The 6623-nt window shown below is 36.5% G+C and overlaps 1 pseudogene; it reads left to right on the forward strand.

Annotated features, from left to right (window-relative positions):
• The window catches only part of LOC113177908 (cytochrome P450 3A4-like), a 15485-nt pseudogene extending 11918 nt beyond the window's left edge, over positions 1-3567 (forward strand).
• Positions 3568-6623: the final 3056 nt, after the last annotated feature.

The raw sequence follows: 6623 nt of genomic DNA on the forward strand, positions 1-6623 counted from the left end.
ATTTTCAGTTTTGTGTGAGCAAGTTTTTCTAGTTTAGGAAGATATAAAGATATAAAATTTTGTGAATTGTATCTTAAACTTGTATCATAATTTTCAACATCCAAACCTGAAAATTGTTACTTATGGTTAAAATGCCTTAGGCATGAGGTTTCTGCTCAGAATTCCAGTTTTTCCTGTTCCTTCCAGATCTCAGCCAGGACTTAAGTTGAAATGCAAATAGAAGAAGCCTGCCAGCTCAGTAGGAGACTGACCTGAGGCCCAAGGAAAAAAAAGTAAAAGTGAATTTTTACCTGAACTCAAACTAGATTAAACCAAAAAGTAAGTTGTATGGTATTTACTAATTACTGGCCAGTCATTTTTTTTCTAGGACTCTTGCTTTTTCTTAGATTATATATATATATATATATATATATATATATATATATATATATATATATATTTTTTTTTTTTTTTTTTTTGAGCTCATGATTTTGATCCTACAGACCTAGGTTAATGTTTTTCTGACCAGTTCTATTTTTGATCAACTGTGGAGTTTTTTTAAACATTGCAATGGAGATTTCATCTGAGAAAAGCTATAAGGCCTTTAGTATTGTGTATGTGTGCACACTTGTGTTATGTGTTGTATGTCTGTATGTGTACATCCATATATCATGCAATTATATGACAATTGGCAGATACATGAGGAGCCTTATGAAATTTAACAAAATGGATCCAAATATCTTTGATTCACGTGATTCAAATGGTTCAATTTAAATTGGGTAAACAGATGAAAGTAAAGATGTCTTTAAAATTAAGCTTATAAGTTTTCCTAGGTGATAAAAAAACTAATAAAATGTTGATGTCTATGAAATAATCTGCCTAAATTCAGAAATTTACAAGTATTGTTTCAAAATGTGAACAGAAAATGAGGTTAAGAGATGGAAAAGAGAAATTAGAAGGTTCTAGGTACGAATTTAATAGAGGAAAAATGTATTTCTGGATAATAGAGTCTGCTGAGGGCCATTACCAAGTAGGTATGACACATCGTAATCCTTGCCAGTGTACCCCATGTTAAATGGACTTGCCTTGGAAATTTGCTGCGACCTTGCTTGTGTGCTTTAGTAAGATGACCCTGCTCAAGGTGATCGAGGGTGGATCCAGGTTTGAGGAAGTATCCTGCAGGTTTGAGGAAGTATCCCGGTCCTTGGGTTTAAGGCGTTTCCCGGTTTAAGAATATGGGTTTTAGGGAAGTTGAGGTTGAAGATTATTGCTGCTGGGATTAGGGTGTTCCTGTTGCTTGTTCCCGTTGAGTTCTCGTGAGATTCAAATGGGATTTGGAAAAAGCCTCGTGGAGTAGGATTTGGGATCAGACATTATTGGAATTGCCCCTGAACGTGTGTGGAGGCTGGTGTGAGATCGGGAATAAAGAATTGCTGTTTGAACCTACAAAGCTGTGTGGTGGCTCGTGATTCTGTGCCAAGCCGAGACATTGGCACTTGGCTTTTGGCAAGAGTCTATGTGATTAAGTAATTAAGAGGGTTTAAGTAAGTGATAAAGAAGGTCTAAGTTGGTTATATATGTAAGTTTTTTGAGTAATCTTAAATTAAAAATTATACAACTATGGTTAAACAACAACTGTTATTTTTCAATATTGTAATATGTTATTTCTTTAAAAGCTAAACTTGGTTAATATAAAATCATCAATGTAATTGTGGTGCTATTAATGTGTTCATAACTTCCAGGTATACAAGTCTGTAAGATAGAAGCTTTAAAAGAGTATTATACCAAGCTGGTGTTCTAAAGTTGTATGGTAATTTTAGGCTTAAAAGAAAAACATGTTGGAGATTTATTTATATCATTTGTGTTCTATAATTGGACTTGTTATCAATAAGTTATGTAAAGTTCTATGTTACTTTTTACACTGAGATACAATTTAAATGTATTTTTAAGTTAATGAGAGCCTAATCTGTGTGAAGGTTTTATTGCAAAACACAAAAGTAGTTTGCTACTTTTCTACAAAAGGTTAAAAGCTTTAAGCCTTTCTTTAATTCATGTTTTAGATGTGATATTATATTGTGTTAGCTAATATTCATGTGAACTTGAGCAACAATTTATGTAGGCTTTGTAAAATGATGTTTAAAAAGCAAAGATCAGTTTCAGAACTACAGTACTTAAGATTTATGAAGAGCCCTGCCTTATCTGAGATAAGGTTCTGTGTCCCATCTCACTACATGTAAAAATGACTATGAAAGAAGTAGGCCAGATTTCAGTATATTTAAAGTTGTGTCCAAAAGTTTTTTTTTTTTGTCACAATTACTAGGATCTCAAATAGGGTATTATAATGTATAACTCTACCAAAATTCAAGGTAGCTATTACATAAACTAAATATGTTTTTACTCTTGTTAATTTTATTTCGTAGTTTTCTTATAAAGGGTCTAAATATTGCCTGTTAATGTTTTGCAGAGGTATTGCTTTAAGAACACACAACCTGGGTTAATTTAAGATAATGAGTTATCACCTACAGGATAGAGAGATAGACATTAAAGCCCAGTACTCTTAAGATAACTCTGGGCCACATAACCTCCAGATCATTGAGACCACTGGAGAACAAAAAGCCAAGGAGTGCATTTCTATGAAGAGGAGGGTCATCAGAAAAGGGAAACATTCCTGATGCTTCCAAGGGAAGCCACATGCTCAAGCAAGGCCTGGAACCATCCTAGCGCAAATGGCACTAGCAGAACTGAGAAGCTGCTGTAAAGTTCCCCCAAGACTCCCAGGGAAATTTAGCTGACTGTTAACAATAGATAGAAACAAAAATCAGTTTGACTGCTTCATCTTAAACACCTAGCAAAGACAGTTAAAGCCAAAAACACAGCTATTCCTGTGCATTTTAAATAATAATAATAGTTAAATGTAACTTCCAAGAATAAGTAAACTGGAGGATACAAAAGAGATTCTTAGGCAGGAATGCCTGATAACTATCAAACGGAACTGACAGAGTAGTTTTTAGTTTAAGGCCTACAGATATCACTAACCTACACAGGTAGGCTTGGTGTTTACTAATATGATTATCCAGCCCTAAGTAACCGAATTAAAGGTTTCTCTAGTAGACACAGAGGTCATACTAGTAAAAGGATTTTGCAAGATCAGATGACATTAAATTATTAAACTGTATCTTAAGGGGAAGGACATCTGTAACCCTAAAAGTTAAATGTTATGTTTACTGTTCTAATAACTGGGGATGTTAAAACCTGGTAAGGGAACTTCTGTACAGAGACATGATCCAGCTGCTGCAACATTTATTCAGTACCCATGGTTTTTGTTTCTCTCATAGAAGCACCCATCCCCAGATGACAACCTGTTTTTCACCAACCAGATTTCAAATGGAACTGACTTCTAAAAGGGAACTCACGTCCCCCACGTCGTCCCCCATGTCGTCCCCCATGTCGTCAAGCCCCCTCATGTTCCGACACCCCTTTTCAGCTCTGAAGCAGCCAGAACGAGCCGTTGCCCCTTCTCCTTACAGCAATAAAGAGTTTCTAAAATTAGGGGGAATGAAGCCAGAAATGGATAGACAGTGTACATAGGTAAATTGAGTCAGGTTGGATGGATATAGGAGACCCATTTTAAGTGAGTCTGGAAAGTTGAAGATGGTCTCCTGAGATTAGTGTTTACCAAGATGTAGAGCCTGGCCAAATAGGCCCCCAATTGAGGGAACCATGATTGTTTCCCAAGTTTCCAGAAAAAGGGGGGAATGAAAAATCAGCCTCTATCTCAGAGCAAAGCCTGTCCAAGGAAGGGACATGACCTTTGTCCTTGGAAAGACCCACAGAGCACTCCTAGGCACATTCCCACCCTGCTAAGTTGTTTATCTACATATAACAGGAGAGATCTGCTGTGCCAGGTGTCCATGACTCAGTCAGCCTAGGTGGGGATCCATAGCAACCCCCTAGCAGCCACCAATCAGCATGAGACAAGAAAATACCTGGGATGCCAGATGACCCTCCCAGTAGTCTATGGTGTTGAGAAACCATGTAGTTCAGCCCAAACACCCCCCTTGGCTTAAACCAATCAGTTCAAATGAATACCCCTTTTCTACTGACCAATCACCCCTACCCAACTTGTTCTGGACAGTGAATGTGCTAATCATGTTTTAGAGTTGTTATTTGATTTTCCCGTGGTGTGTGATGATTTGCTAAGAGATGCTATGATGTATGTGGGGGTCCCTGCCTTCTCCAAAGAATGTATAAAACTGCTGCAAACCCTGGGCTTGGGGCCTCTCAGCGTCACCAGTTGCTGTGTGTGCTTGGAGGACCAAGATAGCTTGCAATAAACACCTCTTTGCTGTTTACATTGATCTTGGTCTCTAGTGGTCTTTTGGGGGTCCCAAATTTGAGCATAACAACTCCATGAGGGTTGAAACATCCTCCCTGGTCCTCAGGACCTATGATGTCAGCAGAGATGAATAGAAATCTGAAGACCTGATGGCATCAGGGATTCCCACTCAGAAGACACACCAAATGTCTTCTGGGAAGAAAGCAATTAGTCTGTGCCATATGCACTGAAATGAGTATCCCATGGTGCTGTACTTGAAGTTTGTTTGCAGGGGTGTGGGAACTGGTAATTTGGGGAATCTGGTTCTGAAGATAACATGGGAATACTCTCTCTAGGGGCTAGTTAATAATACAGAGTAACTGTTCCTACAGTCCCTGATTTGTTTTGTTCATTACAGAATCCAGGTCTCAGTAGCCCCTTTCCGTGCTACCCTTTTGAGAAGACAGTCTGAGTGTCTTCTTTCCCAGTGGCCACTTTACTGCTTTTTCCCATGTGTTGTATTATAGAAATGGCAGCAGGTAATTCCTATGCTCAGTCTTGTTGGTGCTTCCGTTCTATGGACCACACAAAATAGCATGTCAGGAGAGGTAGAAAGAACAGTACATTTCCCTACATTTCATTTACTTCCATGTTTTATTCACTCACTGCCCTCCTCTCATCATGAGCATATTTGAGCAATTCTTGTTTCTCTTTTCTCAACTCAGAAAATTAAAATGCTTTGCTTCACTGAGCTTATCTTGAGTCTATATCATGGTTTGTTGTTTAAGTAGAGGAAACATATTATTATTTGCTTCAAAAACTACAGGCTATTACTCTTATCTGGTACCTCCCTTTATGACAGAATATAGTTTTAATTAAGGCAGTCTTGGCATTTATATGATTTATTCATTGTTTGAGAAATATTTTATGAGTGCCTGCTGTGTTCCAAGAACTGTACTGATTACATAGTGATTAACAAGAATGAGGGGTCTTTTCCTCCTTAGGAGTTACAGACACAACTATGTCAACTTGGGTTAAGGATTTGTAATACAAGTGACATATGACAGAAGGTGTTGAAACTTTTTTTTTCTTTTTAGTTATGTCTAACATTAGGATTCATTTTGACATAATTACAAAGCATGGATATAATTTGTCCCAATTCAGTCAGCAGTATTTCCCTTTCTCTTCCTTTCTCCCTGTACCTTTTCTTTCTTCTACTCTACTTATCTTTCTGCTATTTATTTTCAGGGTTTTTAAATAGAAACTTGTGGATATACATTATGGTGAGGTTCCTTGTGGAATATCCTTGTATGTAGTATAATCATATATGAATTTTTTCATATATTCATATATGTGAAAGTTAGTTCAGATTCACTCTGCTGCTCTTCCCTTATCATGTACCATCTCCCCCTTCTCATTCCCATTTATCTAGTCTACCTATCTCACTTCTGTTTTGATAGAATCCCCCATTTTTCTTTAATCTTTCTCTCTCTCTCTCTCTTTTTTTTTTAATTTTAGACTAACTTTTACAAATCAGAGAAAATTTTAATCTTTAGTTTTCTGTATCTGGCATATCTCAAAGAGAATGATAGTCTCCCTTTCCATCCATTAACTAGTAAATACCATAATTTCATTCTCCTTTATGGCTGAATAATAGTCCATTGGTTATGGGTGGAGATATATCACATTTTCTTATTCATTCATTTGTTGAAACACATCTTAGTTGGTTCCATGGCTTGGAACAAAATAAAAAAGTAGACATATTCCCATGCATTTTATGAGATCATAATGGAATGAAATTGGAAGTCAATGACAAAATAAAAAATAAAAATTCCTCCATCACCTGGAGACTAAACAATATGCTATTGAATGAACAATAGGTTACATATTGGAGGAGACCAACATAAGACTTTTAAAATTTTAGTAAAGTCAGTTTCTAAAGTAAACATACAAAACTCAATCACTTTCCTATACTTTAATGAAGAAAACTGTAACTGTTGTAAACGAAATTAGGAAAACTATTCCATTCACAATAACCTGTAAAAAAGTGGTACTAAATATTATAGTGGATTGCAGGAAACTTTGCAATGAAAACTATATAATGCTTAACACAGAGATTGAAGAAGACCTTAGAAGATGGAAAGATATCCCATGTTCTTGGATAGGCAGAATTAATATTATTAAGATGACCATATCACCAAAAGTATTATAGAGATTCAATCCAATTTTCATCAAAACACCAATGACATTCTTCACAGAGCTAGAAGAGGCAATCTAAAATTCCTTTGGAAAGATAAGAGACCCAGAACAGCCAAAGGAATCCTGAGCA

The sequence above is a fragment of the Urocitellus parryii genome, chromosome 9 (genome assembly GCF_045843805.1).
Source record: "Urocitellus parryii isolate mUroPar1 chromosome 9, mUroPar1.hap1, whole genome shotgun sequence".
NCBI lineage: Eukaryota > Metazoa > Chordata > Mammalia > Rodentia > Sciuridae > Urocitellus > Urocitellus parryii.